The sequence below is a fragment of the Stenella coeruleoalba genome (genome assembly GCF_951394435.1).
Source record: "Stenella coeruleoalba genome assembly, contig: scaffold_48, whole genome shotgun sequence".
Lineage (NCBI taxonomy): Eukaryota > Metazoa > Chordata > Mammalia > Artiodactyla > Delphinidae > Stenella > Stenella coeruleoalba.
The window spans coordinates 1,194,949-1,212,407 of record NW_027646083.1 but is presented as its reverse complement, the minus strand read 5'-3'; the positions used below and the strand labels follow the sequence as shown (position 1 = coordinate 1,212,407).

Sequence of the window (17,459 nt, the reverse complement as noted above, 5' to 3'; positions counted from 1 at the left end):
TATGATCAACCATGTGAACGGGAGACGTGTTCAAATATGTCTCAGTTTTCCTCCCCTGGTACTCGGGTGCAACATTCCAGACGCTTTACTAACACTCTCCCCACTTGGAGAGTCAGCGCCTTTAACTTCCTGTTTGGCCCAGTTTGCAATTTCTGCGGAAGATGAACAGGAATAGCGAGAACCAATGAGAGACTAGCTGGAGGTGTCTGGACGGGCAAATTTAACTCTCATTTCCCACCAGGAAGAGGAAATAACCAAAGGCTCAGCGTGTCGTGCCGGAACCAGATTAGGGCCTGAAGCCATCCTGCGGTGTTGCAGCCAGGTCACAAGAAAGCGAGTTGAAGAAAGGAGCTCAGGGGCACTGTAATTCACAAACCTGCAGAGTTATAAATGACAGCTATCGTCCAAAAATAGACTGAAGTAAGGCTGCCAAGAGGACTTGAAAGCGGGGCAGAATTGCAGGAAACCGATTTCAGGAGGTAGACTGGAATTGCATTGAAAGCATAGGAAAAGAGGCAGAACGTCCAGAATGATGCACTTGGCCAAAAAGGGCGTATGCGTTTTTTCCTGAATATATTCAGGAAAAAACGCATACGCCCTTTTTGGCCAACCAAGAAAGCTTGCAAAGGAAATCTGCACTACAATGAAGTCTCACTTCCCCCCGGTCAAAAGGGCCATCTGAAAAAAGTGTAAAATCCAGAAAGTCAGGACAGGCCATAGAGAACTGGGAGCCTTGTTATGCTGATGGGCGGGATGTAAATTGCCAAGAGACACTCGGGAGAAGTGTATGGTGTTTCCTGAAACATCTAAAAAACAAAGCAACAGAACCTAGGGCACTTCCACTTATGGTCCTATAACTTAGGGAAATTAAAATCAAAAAGACACAGCCACCCCAAAGTTTGGAACGGCTCTGTTTACAAGAACCTCGTTTACAGTACAAGTTCAACATCACAGAAAGTGAAAAATGGATAAAGAAGTTGTGGTATTTACTTACAAAGCAATATCACTCAGCAATGAAATCTGTGTCATCAGGCCCTTAGCAGCACAATGAGTGGATTCAGGTATGATGATTCTAACTGAAATAAGTCACACAGAAAAAGAAACATCATAAGATATCAGTAATACACGGAATGTAAACTTGGCTACACAGGAACTGAATTACAGAACAGAACAGGGTCTCAAATTTCGAAAACCAACTTATGCTTGCTTAAGGGGAAAGGTGAGTTGGGGTGCTGCATAAAACCAGAGATTGAAATGAGCACAGATAAAGTTCCTTAAGCCAAATATGGAATAGACAAGAGCTACTCCTTGCTCAACGAAATGGACTCAACACCCCATATTAAATGCCTAAGAATGTACCTGACTAGTAAGTATCTTAAAACCTATGGATCGCTATGTCTCCGAAAGAGAATCAAGCATGTGTACAGGGGCATAAACGCAGCAGTGATAGGATTGGAGAGGTTCGGTGAGCAAATGAAGACCCTTTGAAGTCATATTGCATGGTACCCATTACACGGGTCTTATCTCTCCAGGTTTAAGGTATTCTTCCTTCAGCTAAAACATGCATGTGGAACCCAAGTATGATCAACCATGTGAACGGGAGACGTGTTCAAATATGTCTCAGTTTTCCTCCCCTGGTACTCGGGTGCAACATTCCAGACGCTTTACTAACACTCTCCCCACTTGGAGAGTCAACGCCTTTAACCTCCTGTTTGGCCCAGTTTGCAATTCCTGCGGAAGATGAACAGGAATAGCGAGAACCAATGAGAGACTAGCTGGAGGTGTCTGGACGGGCAAATTTAACTCTCATTTCCCACCAGGAAGAGGAAATAACCAAAGGCTCAGCGTGCCGTGCCGGAACCAGATTAGGGCCTGTAGCCATCCTGCGGTGTTGCAGCCAGGTCACAAGAAAGCGAGTTGAAGAAAGGAGCTCAGGGGCACTGTAATTCACAAACCTGCAGAGTTATAAATGACAGCTATCGTCCAAAAATAGACTGAAGTAAGGCTGCCAAGAGGACTTCAAAGCGGGGCAGAATTGCAGGGAACCGATTTCAGGAGGTAGACTGGAATTGCATTGAAAGCACAGGAAAAGAGGCAGAACGTCCACAATGATGCACTTGGCCAAAAAGGGCGTATGCGTTTTTTCCTGAATATATTCAGGAAAAAACGCATACGCCCTTTTTGGCCAACCAAGCAAACTTGCAAAGGAAATCTGCACTACAATGAAGTCTCACTTCCCCCCGGTCAAAAGGGCCATCTGAAAAAAGTGTAAAATCCAGAAAGGCAGGACAGGCCATGGAGAACTGGGAGCCTTGTTATGCTGATGGGCGGGATGTAAATTGCCAACAGACACTCGGGAGAAGTGTATGGTGTTTCCTGAAACATCTAAAAAACAAAACAACAGAGCTTAGGGCACTTCCACTTATGGTCCTATAGCTTAGGGAAATTAAAATCAAAAAGACACAGCCACCCCAAAGTTTGGGATGCCTCTGTTTACAAGAACCTCGTTTACCGTACAAGTTCAATATCACAGAAAGTGAAAAATGGATAAAGAACTTGTGGTACTTACGTACAATGCAGTATCACTCAGCAATGAAATCTATGTCATCAGGCCCGTAGCAGCATCATGAGTGGATTCAGGTACGATGATTCTAACTGAAATAAGTCACACAGAAAAAGAAACATCATAAGATATCAGTAATACACGGAATGTAAACTTGGCTACACAGGAACTGAATTACAGAACAGAACAGTTTCTCAAATTTAGAAAAACAACGTATGCTTGCTTAAGGGGAAAGGTGAGTTGGGGTGCTGCATAAAACCAGAGATTGAAATGAGCACAGATAAAGTTCCTTAAGCCAAATATGGAATAGACAAGAGCTACTCCTTGCTCAACGAAATGGACTCAACACCGCATATTAAACGCCTAAGAGTGTACCTGACTAGTAAGTATCTTAAAACCTATGGATTGCTATGTCTCCGAAAGAGAATCAAGCATGTGTACAGGGGCATAAACGCAGCAGTGATAGGATTGGAGATGTTCGGTGAGCAAATGAAGACCCTTTGAAGTCATATTGCATGGTACCCATTCCACGGGTTTCAACTACCCAGGTTTTAGGTATTCTTCCTTCAGCTAAAACATGCATGTGGAACCCAGAGTATGATCAACCATGTGAACGGGAGACGTGTTCAAATATGTCTCAGTTTTCCTACCCTGGTACTCGGGTGCAACATTCCAGACGCTTTACTAACACTCTCCCGACTTGGACAGTCAGTCCCTTTAACCTCCTGTTTGGCCCAGTTTGCAATTTCTGCGGAAGATGAACAGGAATAGCGAGAACCAATGAGAGGCTAGCTGGAGGTGTCTGGACGGGCAAATTTAACTCTCATTTCCCACCAGGAAGAGGAATTAACCAAAGGCTCAGCATGCCGGGCCGGAACCAGATTAGGGCCTGAAGCCATCCTGCGGTGTTGCGGCCAGCTCACAAGAAAGCGAGTTGAAGAAAGGAGCTCAGGGGCACTGTAATTCACAAACCTGCAGAGTTATAAATGACAGCTATCGTCCAAAAATAGACTGAAGTAAGGCTGCCAAGAGGACTTGAAAGCGGGGCAGAATTGCAGGAAACCGATTTCAGGAGGTAGACTGGAATTGCATTAAGAGCATAGGAAAAGAGGCAGAACGTCCACAATGATGCACTTGGCCAAAAAGGGCGTATGCGTTTTTTCCTGAATATATTCAGGAAAAAACGCATACGCCCTTTTTGGCCAACCAAGCAAGCTTGCAAAGGAAATCTGCACTACAATGAAGTCTCACTTCCCCCCGGTCAAAAGGGCCATCTGAAAAAAGTGTAAAATCCAGAAAGGCAGGACAGGCCATGGAGAACTGGGAGCCTTGTTATGCTGATGGGCGGGATGTAAATTGCCAACAACCACTCGGGAGAAGTGTATGGTGTTTCCTGAAACATCTAAAAAACAAAGCAACAGAGCCTAGGGCACTTCCACTTATGGTCCTATAGCTTAGGGAAATTAAAATAAAAAAGACACAGCCACCCCAAAGTTTGGAATGGCTCTGTTTACAAGAACCTCGTTTACAGTACAAGTTCAACATCGCAGAAAGTGAAAAATGGATAAAGAAGTTGTGGTATTCACTTACAAAGCAATATCACTCAGCAATGAAATCTATGTCATCAGGCCCTTAGCAGCACAATGAGTGGATTCAGGTATGATGATTCTAACTGAAATAAGTCACACAGAAAAAGAAACATCATAAGATATCAGTAATACACGGAATGGAAACTTGGCTACACAGGAACTGAATTACAGAACAGAACAGGGTCTCAAATTTAGAAAACCAACTTATGCTTGCTTAAGGGGAAAGGTGAGTTGGGGTGCTGCATAAAACCAGAGATTGAAATGAGCACAGATAAAGTTCCTTAAGCCAAATATGGAATAGACAAGAGCTACTCCTTGCTCAACGAAATGGACTCAACACCGCATATTAAACGCCTAAGAATGTACCTGACTAGTAAGTATCTTAAAACCTATGGATTGCTATGTCTCCGAAAGAGAATCAAGCATGTGTACAGGGGCATAAACGCAGCAGTGATAGGATTGGAGAGGTTCGGTGAGAAAATGAAGACCCTTTGAAGTCATATTGCATGGTACCCATTACACGGGTCTTAACTCTCCAGGTTTAAGGTATTCTTCCTTCAGCTAAAACATGCATGTGGAACCCAAGTATGATCAACCATGTGAACGGGAGACGTGTTCAAATATGTCTCAGTTTTCCTACCCTGGTACTCGGGTGCAACATTCCAGACGCTTTACTAACACTCTCCCCACTTGGAGAGTCAGCGCCTTTAACTTCCTGTTTGGCCCCGTTTGCAATTTCTGCGGAAGATGAACAGGAATAGCGAGAACCAATGAGAGACTAGCTGGAGGTGTCTGGACGGGCAAATTTAACTCTCATTTCCCACCAGGAAGAGGAAATAACCAAAGGCTCAGCGTGCCGTGCCGGAACCAGATTAGGGCCTGAAGCCATCCTGCGGTGTTGCAGCCAGGTCACAAGAAAGCGAGTTGAAGAAAGGAGCTCAGGGGCACTGTAATTCACAAACCTGCAGAGTTATAAATGACAGCTATCGTCCAGAAATAGACTGAAGTAAGGCTGCCAAGAGGACTTGAAAGCGGGGCAGAATTGCAGGAAACCAATTTCAGGAGGTAGACTGGAATTGCATTGAAAGCATAGGAAAAGAGGCAGAACGTCCAGAATGATGCACTTGGCCAAAAAGGGCGTATGCGTTTTTTCCTGAATATATTCAGGAAAAAACGCATACGCCCTTTTTGGCCAACCAAGCAAGCTTGCAAAGGAAATCTGCACTACAATGAAGTCTCACTTCCCCCCGGTCAAAAGGGCCATCTGAAAAAAGTGTAAAATCCAGAAAGTCAGGACAGGCCATGGAGAACTGGGAGCCTTGTTATGCTGATGGGCGGGATGTAAATTGCCAACAGACACTCTGGAGAAGTGTATGGTGTTTCCTGAAACATCTAAAAAACAAAGCAACAGAGCCTAGGGCACTTCCACTTATGGTCCTATAGCTTAGGGAAATTAAAATCAAAAAGACACAGCCACCCCAAAGTTTGGGACTCCTCCGTTTACAAGAACCTCGTTTACCGTACAAGTTCAATATCACAGAAAGTGAAAAATGGATAAAGAACTTGTGGTACTTACGTACAATGCAGTATCACTCAGCAATGAAATCTATGTCATCAGGCCCGTAGCAGCATAATGAGTGGATTTAGGTACGATGATTCTAACTGAAATAAGTCACACAGAAAAAGAAACATCATAAGATATCACTAATACACGGAATGTAAACTTGGCTACACAGGAACTGAATTACAGAAGAGAACAGGGTCTCAAATTTAGAAAACCAACTTATGCTTGCTTAAGGGGAAAGGTGAGTTGGGGTGCTGCATAAAACCAGAGATTGAAATGAGCACAGATAAAGTTCCTTAAGCCAAATATGGAATAGACAAGAGCTACTCCTTGCTCAACGAAATGGACTCAACACCGCATATTAAACGCCTAAGAATGTACCTGACTAGTAAGTATCTTAAAACCTATGGATTGCTATGTCTCCGAAAGAGAATCAAGCATGTGTACAGGGGCATAAACGCAGCAGTGATAGGATTGGAGAGGTTCAGTGAGCAAATGAAGACCCTTTGAAATCATATTGCAGGGTACCCATTACACGGGTTTCAACTACCCAGGTTTAAGGTATTCTTCCTTCAGCTAAAACATGCATGTGGAACCTAGAGTATGATCAACCATGTGATCGGGAGACATGTTCAAATATGTCTCAGTTTTCGTACCCTGGTACTCGGGTGCAATATTCCAGACGCTTTACTAACACTCTCCCGACTTGGAGAGTCAGTCCCTTTAACCTCCTGTTTGGCCCAGTTTGCAATTTCTGCGGAAGATGAACAGGAATAGCGAGAACCAATGAGAGACTAGCTGGAGGTGTCTGGACGGGCAAATTTAACTCTCATTTCCCACCAGGAAGAGGAATTAACCAAAGGCTCAGGGTGCCGTGCCGGAACCAGATTAGGGCCTGAAGCCATCCTGCGGTGTTGCGGCCAGGTCACAAGAAAGCGAGTTGAAGAAAGGAGCTCAGGGGCACTGTAATTCACAAACCTGCAGAGTTATAAATGACAGCTATCGTCCAAAAATAGACTGAAGTAAGGCTGCCAAGAGGACTTGAAAGCTGGGCACAATTGCAGGAAACCAATTTCAGGAGGTAGACTGGAATTGCATTGAAAGCATAGGAAAAGAGGCCTAAGGTCCACAATGATGCACTTGGCCAAAAAGGGCGTATGCGTTTTTTCCTGAATATATTCAGGAAAAAACGCATACGCCCTTTTTGGCCAACCAAGCAAGCTTGCAAAGGAAATCTGCACTACAATGAAGTCTCACTTCCCCCCGGTCAAAAGGGCCATCTGAAAAAAGTGTAAAATGCAGAAAGGCAGGACAGGCCATGGAGAACTGGGAGCCTTGTTATGCTGAAGGGCGGGATGTAAATTGCCAACAAACACTCGGGAGAAGTGTATGGTGTTTCCTGAAACATCTAAAAAACAAAGCAACAGAGCCTAGGGCACTGCCACTTATGGTCCTATAGCTTAGGGAAATTAAAATCAAAAAGACACAGCCACCCCAAAGTTTGGGATGCCTCTGTTTACAAGAACCTCGTTTACAGTACAAGTTCAACATCGCAGAAAGTGAAAAATGGATAAAGAAGTTGTGGTATTTACTTACAAAGCAATATCACTCAGCAATGAAATCTATGTCATCAGGCCCTTAGCAGCATAATGAGTGGATTCAGGTATGATGATTCTAACTGAAATAAGTCACACAGAAAAAGAAACATAATAAGATATCAGTAATACACGGAATGGAAACTTGGCTACACAGGAACTGAATTACAGAATAGAACAGGGTCTCAAATTTAGTAAACGAATTTATGCTTGCTTAAGGGGAAAGGTGAGTTGGGGTGCTGCATAAAACCAGAGATTGAAATGAGCACAGATAAAGTTCCTTAAGCCAAATATGGAATAGACAAGAGCTACTCCTTCCTCAACGAAATGGACTCAGCACCCCATATTAAACGCCTAAGAATGTACCTGACTAGTAAGTATCTTAAAACCTATGGATTGCTATGTCTCCGAAAGAGAATCAAGCATGTGTACAGGGGCATAAACGCAGCAGTGATAGGATTGGAGAGGTTCGGTGAGCAAATGAAGACCCTTTGAAGTCATATTGCATGGTACCCATTACTCGGGTTTCAACTACCCAGGTTTAAGGTATTCTTCCTTCAGCTAAAACATGCATGTGGAACCTAGAATATGATCAACCATGTGATCGGGAGACGTGTTCAAATATGTCTCAGTTTTCGTACCCTGGTACTCGGGTGCAATATTCCAGACGCTTTACTAACACTCCCCCGACTTGGAGAGTCAGTCCCTTTAACCTCCTGTTTGGCCCAGTTTGCAATTTCTGCGGAAGATGAACAGGAATAGCGAGAACCAATGAGAGACTAGCTGGAGGTGTCTGTACGGGCAAATTTAACTCTCATTTCCCACCAGGAAGAGGAATTAACCAAAGGCTCAGGGTTCCGTGCCGGAACCAGATTAGGGCCTGAAGCCATCCTGCGGTGTTGCGGCCAGCTCACAAGAAAGCGAGTTGAAGAAAGGAGCTCAGGGGCACTGTAATTCACAAACCTGCAGAGTTATAAATGACAGCTATCGTCCAAAAATAGACTGAAGTAAGGCTGCCAAGAGGACTTGAAAGCGGGGCAGAATTGCAGGAAACCGATTTCAGGAGGTAGACTGGAATTGCATTGAAAGCATAGGAAAAGAGGCAGAACGTCCACAATGATGCACTTGGCCAAAAAGGGCGTATGCGTTTTTTCCTGAATATATTCAGGAAAAAACGCATACGCCCTTTTTGGCCAACCAAGCAAGCTTGCAAAGGAAATCTGCACTACAATGAAGTCTCACTTCCCCCCGGTCAAAAGGGCTCTCTGAAAAAAGTGTAAAATCCAGAAAGGCAGGACAGGCCATGGAGAACTGGGAGCCTTGTTATGCTGATGGGCGGGATGGAAATTGCCAACAACCACTCGGGAGAAGTGTATGGTGTTTCCTGAAACATCTAAAAAACAAAGCAACAGAACCTAGGGCACTTCCACTTATGGTCCTATAGCTTAGGGAAATTAAAATCAAAAAGACACAGCCACCCCAAAGTTTGGAACGGCTCTGTTTACAAGAACCTCGTTTACAGTACAAGTTCAACATCGCAGAAAGTGAAAAATGGATAAAGAAGTTGTGGTATTTACTTACAAAGCAATATCACTCAGCAATGAAATCTGTGTCATCAGGCCCTTAGCAGCACAATGAGTGGATTCAGGTATGATGATTCTAACTGAAATAAGTCACACAGAAAAAGAAACATCATAAGATATCAGTAATACACGGAATGTAAACTTGGCTACACAGGAACTGCATTCCAAAACAGAACAGGGTCTCAAATTTAGAAAACCAACTTATGCTTGCTTAAGGGGAAAGGTGAGTTGGGGTGCTGCATAAAACCAGAGATTGAAATGAGCACAGATAAAGTTCCTTAAGCCAAATATGGAATAGACAAGAGCTACTCCTGCTCAACGAAATGGACTCAACACCCCATATTAAACGCCTAAGAATGTACCTGACTAGTAAGTATCTTAAAACCTATGGATTGCTATGTCTCCAAAAGAGAATCAAGCGTGTGTACAGGGGCATAAACGCAGCAGTGATAGGATTGGAGAGGTTCGGTGAGCAAATGAAGACCCTTTGAAGTCATATTGCATGGTACCCATTCCACGGGTCTCAACTCTTCAGGTTTAAGGTATTCTTCCTTCAGCTAAAACATGCATGTGGAACCCAGAGTATGATCAACCATGTGAACGGGAGACGTGTTCAAATATGTCTCAGTTTTCCTCCCCTGGTACTCGGGTGCAACATTCCAGACGCTTTACTAACACTCTCCCGACTTGGACAGTCAGTCCCTTTAACCTCCTGTTTGGCCCAGTTTGCAATTTCTGCGGAAGTTGAACAGGAATAGCGAGAACCAATGAGAGGCTAGCTGGAGGTGTCTGGACAGGCAAATTTAACTCTCATTTCCCACCAGGAAGAGGAATTAACGAAAGGCTCAGCATGCCGGGCCGGAACCAGATTAGGGCCTGAAGCCAACCTGCGGTGTTGCGGACAGGTCACAAGAAAGCGAGTTGAAGAAAGGAGCTCAGGGGCACTGTAATTCACAAACCTGCAGAGTTATAAATGACAGCTATCGTCCAAAAATAGACTGAAGTAAGGCTGCCAAGAGGACTTGAAAGCGGGGCAGAATTGCAGGAAACCGATTTCAGGAGGTAGACTGGAATTGCATTGAAAGCATAGGAAAAGAGGCAGAACGTCCACAATGATGCACTTGGCCAAAAAGGGCGTATGCGTTTTTTCCTGAATATATTCAGGAAAAAACGCATACACCCTTTTTGGCCAACCAAGCAAGCTTGCAAAGGAAATCTGCACTACAGTGAAGTCTCACTTCCCCCCGGTCAAAAGGGCCATCTGAAAAAAGTGTAAAATCCAGAAAGGCAGGACAGGCCATGGAGAACTGGGAGCCTTGTTATGCTGATGGGCGGGATGTAAATTGCCAAAAGCCACTGGGGTGAAGTGTATGGTGTTTCCTGAAACATCTAAAAAACAAAGCAACAGAGCCTAGGGCACTTCCACTTATGGTCCTATAGCTTAGGGAATTTAAAATCACAAAGACACAGCCACCCCAAAGTTTCGAAAGGCTCTGTTTACAAGAACCTCGTTTACAGTACAAGTTCAACATTGCAGAAAGTGAAAAATGGATAAAGAAGTTGTGGTATTCACTTACAAAGCAATATCACTCAGCAATGAAATCTGTGTCACAAGGCCCTTAGCAGCACAATGAGTGAATTCAGGTATGATGATTCTAACTGAAATAAGTCACACAGAAAAAGAAACATCATAAGATATCAGTAATACACGGAATGTAAACTTGGCTACACAGGAACTGAATTACAGAACAGAACAGGGTCTCAAATTTAGAAAACCAACTTATGCTTGCTTAAGGGGAAAGGTGAGTTGGGGTGCTGCATAAAACCAGAGATTGAAATGAGCACAGATAAAGTTCCTTAAGCCAAATATGGAATAGACAAGAGCTACTCCTTGCTCAACGAAATGGACTCAACACCGCATATTAAACGCCTAAGAATGTACCTGACTAGTAAGTATCTTACAACCTATGGATTGCTATGTCTCTGAAACAGAATCAAGCATGTGTACAGGGGCATAAACGCAGCAGTGATAGGATTGGAGAGGTTCGGTGAGCAAATGAAGACCCTTTGAAGTCTTATTGCATGGTACCCATTACACGGGTCTTAACTCTCCAGGTTTAAGGTATTCTTCCTTCAGCTAAAACATGCATGTGGAACCCAAGTATGATCAACCATGTGAACGGGAGACGTGTTCAAATATGTCTCAGTTTTCCTCCCCTGGTACTCGGGTGCAACATTCCAGACGCTTTACTAACACTCTCCCGAATTGGAGAGTCAGTCCCTTTAACCTCCTGTTTGGCCCAGTTTGCAATTTCTGTGGAAGATGAACAGGAATAGCGAGAACCAATGAGAGACTAGCTGGAGGTGTCTGGATGGGCAAATTTAACTCTCATTTCCCACCAGGAAGAGGAATTAACCAAAGGCTCAGCGTGCCGTGCCAGAACCAGATTAGGGCCTGAAGACATCCTGCGGTGTTGCGGCCAGGTCACAAGAAAGCGAGTTGAAGAAAGGAGCTCAGGGGCACTGTAATTCACAAACCTGCAGAGTTATAAATGACAGCTATCGTCCAAAAATAGACTGAAGTAAGGCTGCCAAGAGGACTTGAAAGCAGGGAAGAATTGCAGGAAACCGATTTCAGGAGGTAGACTGGAATTGCATTGAAAGCATAGGAAAAGAGGCAGAACGTCCACAATGATGCACTTGGCCAAAAAGGGCGTATACGTTTTTTCCTGAATATATTCAGGAAAAAACGCATACGCACTTTTTGGCCAACCAAGCAAACTTGCAAAGGAAATCTGCACTACAATGAAGTCTCACTTCCCCCCAGTAAAAAGGGCCATCTGAAAAAAGTGTAAAATCCAGAAAGGCAGGACAGGCCATGGAGAACTGGGAGCCTTGTTATGCTGATGGGCGGGATGTAAATTGCCAACAGACACTCAGGAGAAGTGTATGGTGTTTCCTGAAACATCTAAAAAACAAAGCAACAGAGCCTAGGGCACTTCCACTTATGGTCTTATAGCTTAGGGAAATTAAAATCAAAAAGACACAGCCACCCCAAAGTTTGGGACGCCTCCGTTTACAAGAACCTCGTTTACCGTACAAGTTCAATATCACAGAAAGTGAAAAATGGATAAAGAAGTTGTGGTATTTACTTACAAAGCAATATCACTCAGCAATGAAATCTGTGTCACAAGGCCCTTAGCAGCACAATGAGTGGATTCAGGTATGATGATTCTAACTGAAATAAGTCACACAGAAAAAGAAACATCATAAGATATCAGTAATACACAGAATGTAAACTTGGCTACACAGGAACTGAATTACAGAAGAGAACAGGGTCTCAAATTTAGAAAACCAACTTATGCTTGCTTAAGGGGAAAGGTGAGTTGGGGTGCTGCATAAAACCAGAGATTGAAATGAGCACAGATAAAGTTCCTTAAGCCAATTATGGAATAGACAAGAGCTACTCCTTGCTCAATGAAATGGACTCAACACCCCATATTAAACGCCTAAGAATGTACCTGACTAGTAAGTATCCTAAAACCTATGGATTGCTATGTCTCCGAAAGAGAATCAAGCATGTGTACAGGGGCATAAACGCAGCAGTGATAGGATTGGAGAGGTTCGGTGAGCAAATGAAGACCCTTTGAAGTCATATTGCATGGTACCCATTCCACGGGTTTCAAATACACAGGTTTAAGGTATTCTTCCTTCAGCTAAAACATGCATGTGGAACCCAAGTATGATCAACCATGTGAACGGGAGACGTGTTCAAATATGTCTCAGTTTTCCTCCCCTGGTACTCAGGTGCAACATTCCAGACGCTTTACTAACACTCTCCCGACTTGGAGAGTCAGTCCCTTTAACCTCCTGTTTGGCCCAGTTTGCAATTTTTGTGGAAGATGAACAGGAATAGCGAGAACCAATGAGAGGCTAGCTGGAGGTGTCTGGACGGGCAAATTTAACTCTCATTTCCCACCAGGAAGAGGAATTAACCAAAGGCTCAGCATGCCGGGCCGGAACCAGATTAGGGCCTGAAGCCATCCTGCGGTGTTGCGGCCAGCTCACAAGAAAGCGAGTTGAAGAAAGGAGCTCAGGGGCACTGTAATTCACAAACCTGCAGGGTTATAAATGACAGCTATCGTCCAAAACTAGACTGAAGTAAGGCTGCCAAGAGGACTTGAAAGCGGGGCAGAATTGCAGGAAACCGATTTCAGGAGGTAGACTGGAATTGCATTGAAAGCATAGGAAAAGAGGCAGAACGTCCACAATGATGCACTTGGCCAAAAAGGGCGTATGCGTTTTTTCCTGAATATATTCAGGAAAAAACGCATACGCACTTTTTGGCCAACCAAGCAAGCTTGCAAAGGAAATCTGCACTACAATGAAGTCTCACTTCCCCCCGGTCAAAAGGGCCATCTGAAAAAAGTGTAAAATCCAGAAAGGCAACAGGCCATTGAGAACTGGGAGCCTTGTTATGCTGATGGGCGGGATGTAAATTGCCAACAGACACTCAGGAGAAGTGTATGGTGTTTCCTGAAACATCTAAAAAACAAAGCAACAGAGCCTAGGGCACTTCCACTTATGGTCTTATAGCTTAGGGAAATTAAAATCAAAAAGACACAGCCACCCCAAAGTTTGGAACGGCTCTGTTTACAAGAACCTCGTTTACAGTACAAGTTCAACATCGCAGAAAGTGAAAAATGGATAAAGAACTTGTGGTACTTACGTACAAAGCAGTATCACTCAGCAATGAAATCTATGTCATCAGGCCCGTAGCAGCATAATGAGTGGATTCAGGTATGATGATTCTAACTGAAATAAGTCACACAGAAAAAGAAACATCATAAGATATCACTAATACACGGAATGTAAACTTGGCTACACAGGAACTGCATTCCAAAACAGAACAGGGTCTCAAATTTAGAAAACCAACTTATGCTTGCTTAAGGGGAAAGGTGAGTTGGGGTGCTGCATAAAACCAGAGATTGAAATGAGTACAGATAAAGTTCCTTAAGCCAAATATGGAATAGACAAGAGCTACTCCTTGCTCAACGAAATGGACTCAACACCCCATATTAAACGCCTAAGAATGTACCTGACTAGTAAGTATCTTAAAACCTATGGATTGCTATGTCTCCAAAAGAGAATCAAGCATGTGTACAGGGGCATAAACGCAGCAGTGATAGGATTGGAGAGGTTCGGTGAGCAAATGAAGACCCTTTGAAGTCATATTGCATGGTACCCATTCCACGGGTTTCAACTACCCAGGTTTTAGGTATTCTTCCTTCAGCTAAAACATGCATGTGGAACCCAGAGTATGATCAACCATGTGAACGGGAGACGTGTTCAAATATGTCTCAGTTTTCCTCCCCTGGTACTCGGGTGCAACATTCCAGACGCTTTACTAACACTCTCCCCACTTGGAGAGTCAGCGCCTTTAACCTCCTGTTTGGCCCAGTTTGCAATTTCTGCGGAAGATGAACAGGAATAGCGAGAACCAATGAGAGGCTAGCTGGAGGTGTCTGGACGGGCAAATTTAACTCTCATTTCCCACCAGGAAGAGGAAATAACCAAAGGCTCAGCGTGCCGTACCGGAACCAGATTAGGGCCTGAAGCCATCATGCGGTGTTGCGGCCAGCTCAAAAGAAAGCGAGTTGAAGAAAGGAGCTCAGGGGCACTGTAATTCACAAACCTGCAGAGTTATAAATGACAGCTATCGTCCAAAAATAGACTGAAGTAAGGCTGCCAAGAGGACTTGAAAGTGGGGCAGAATTGCAGGAAACCGATTTCAGGAGGTAGACTGGAATTGCATTGAAAGCATAGGAAAAGAGGCAGAACGTCCACAATGATGCACTTGGCCAAAAAGGGCGTATGCGTTTTTTCCTGAATATATTCAGGAAAAAACGCATACGCCCTTTTTGGCCAACCAAGCAAGCTTGCAAAGGAAATCTGCACTACAATGAAGTCTCACTTCCCCCGGTCAGAAGGGCCATCTGAAAAAAGTGTAAAATTCAGAAAGGCAGGACAGGCCATGGAGAACTGGGAGCCTTGTTATGCTGAAGGGCGGGATGTAAATTGCCAACAAACACTGGGGAGAAGTGTATGGTGTTTCCTGAAACATCTAAAAAACAAAGCAACAGAGCCTAGGGCACTTCCACTTATGGTCCTATAGCCTAGGGAATTTAAAATCAAAAAGACACAGCCACCCCAAAGTTTGGAACGGCTCTGTTTACAAGAACCTCGTTTACAGTACAAGTTCAACATCGCAGAAAGTGAAAAATGGATAAAAAAGTTGTGGTATTTACTTACAAAGCAATATCACTCAGCAATGAAATCTGTGTCATCAGGCCCTTAGCAGCACAATGAGTGGATTCAGGTATGATGATTCTAACTGAAATAAGTCACACAGAAAAAGAAACATCATAAGATATCAGTAATTCACGGAATGTAAACTTGGCTACACAGGAACTCAGTTACAAAACAGAACAGGGTCTCAAATTTAGAAAACCAACTTATGCTTGCTTAAGGGGAAAGGTGAGTTGGGGTGCTGCATAAAACCAGAGATTGAAATGAGCACAGATAAAGTTCCTTAAGCCAAATATGGAATAGACAAGAGCTACTCCTTGCTCAACGAAATGGACTCAACACCGCATATTAAACGCCTAAGAATGTAACTGACTAGTAAGTATGTTAAAACCTATGGATTGCTATGTCTCCGAAAGAGAATCAAGCATGTGTACAGGGGCATAAACGCAGCAGTGATAGGATTGGAGAGGCTCGGTAAGCAAATGAAGACCCTTTGAAGTCATATTGCATGGTACCCATTCCACGGCTTTCAAATACACAGGTTTAAGGTATTCTTCCTTCACCTAAAACATGCATGTGGAACCCAAGTATGATCAACCATGTGAACGGGAGACGTGTTCAAATATGTCTCAGTTTTCCTCCCCTGGTACTCAGGTGCAACATTCCAGACGCTTTACTAACACTCTCCCGACTTGGAGAGTCAGTCCCTTTAACCTCCTGTTTGGCCCAGTTTGCAATTTCTGTGGAAGATGAACAGGAATAGCGACAACCAATGAGAGACTAGCTGGAGGTGTCTGGACGGGCAAATTTAACTCTCATTTCCCACCAGGAAGAGGAAATAACCAAAGGCTCAGCATGCCGTGCCGGAACCAGATTAGGGCCTGAAGCCATCCTGCGGTTTTGCGGCCAGGTCACAAGAAAGCGAGTTGAAGAAAGGAGCTCAGGGGCACTGTAATTCACAAACATGCAGAGTTATAAATGACAGCTATCGTCCAAAAATAGACTGAAGTAAGGCTGCCAAGAGGACTTGAAAGCGGGGCAGAATTGCAGGAAACCGATTTCAGGAGGTAGACTGGAATTGCATTGAAAGCATAGGAAAAGAGGCAGAACGTCCACAATGATGCACTTGGCCAAAAAGGGCGTATGCGTTTTTTCCTGAATATATTCAGGAAAAAACGCATACGCCCTTTTTGGCCAACCAAGCAAGCTTGCAAAGGAAATCTGCACTACAATGAAGTCTCACTTCCCCCCGGTCAAAAGGGCCATCTGAAAAAAGTGTAAAATGCAGAAAGGCAGGACAGGCCATGGAGAACTGGGAGCCTTGTTATGCTGATGGGCGGGATGGAAATTGCCAACAACCACTCGGGAGAAATGTATGGTGTTTCCTGAAACATCTAAAAAACAAAGCAACAGAGCCTAGGGCACTTCCACTTATGGTCCTATAGCTTAGGGAAATTAAAATCAAAAAGACACAGCCACCCCAAAGTTTGGAACGGCTGTGTTTACAAGAACCTCGTTTACAGTACAAGTTCAACATCGCAGAAAGTGAAAAATGGATAAAGAACTTGTGGTACTTACGTACAATGCAGTATCACTCAGCAATGAAATCTATGTCATCAGGCCCGTAGCAGCATAATGAGTGGATTCAGGTACGATGATTCTAACTGAAATAAGTCACACAGAAAAAGAAACATCATAAGATATCACTAATACACGGAATGTAACCTTGGCTACACAGGAATTGCATTCCAAAACAGAACAGGGTCTCAAATTTAGAAAACCAACTTATGCTTGCTTAAGGGGAAAGGTGAGTTGGGGTGCTGCATAAAACCAGAGATTGAAATGAGCACAGATAAAGTTCCTTAAGCCAAATATGGAATAAACAAGAGCTACTCCTTGCTCAACGAAATGGACTCAACACCCCATATTAAACGCCTAAGAATGTACCTGACTAGTAAGTATCTTAAAACCTATGGATTGCTATGCCTCCAAAAGAGAATCAAGCATGTGTACAGGGGCATAAACGCAGCAGTGATAGGATTGGAGACGTTTGGTGAGCAAATGAAGACCCTTTGAAGTCATATTGCATGGTACCCATTCCACGGGTCTCAACTCTCCAGGTTTAAGGTATTCTTCCTTCAGCTAAAACATGCATGTAGAACCCAGAGTATGATCAACCATGTGAATGGGAGACGTGTTCAAATATGTCTCAGTTTTCCTCCCCTGGTACTCGGGTGCAACATTCCAGACGCTTTA

At 43.8% G+C, this 17,459-nt stretch overlaps 1 long non-coding RNA gene across 21 annotated transcripts in view; it reads right to left on the bottom strand.

Annotated features, from left to right (window-relative positions):
• The window catches only part of LOC307181352, a 1,649,813-nt gene that overhangs the window by 441,119 nt on the left and 1,191,235 nt on the right, over positions 1-17,459 (bottom strand). The window contains exons 13-14 of one of the 21 annotated variants that reach the window (XR_013826515.1): positions 12,051-12,132; positions 10,539-10,553 (exon numbers count right to left, since the gene is read on the bottom strand). The exons of 19 other annotated variants lie outside the window; for them this stretch is intronic. This is a non-coding gene — a long non-coding RNA (uncharacterized lncRNA). Of the gene's footprint in view, positions 1-10,538; positions 10,554-12,050; positions 12,133-13,694; positions 13,710-17,459 lie in introns of those variants that run through there. One more of the 21 variants, XR_013826516.1, reaches the window with a different exon arrangement.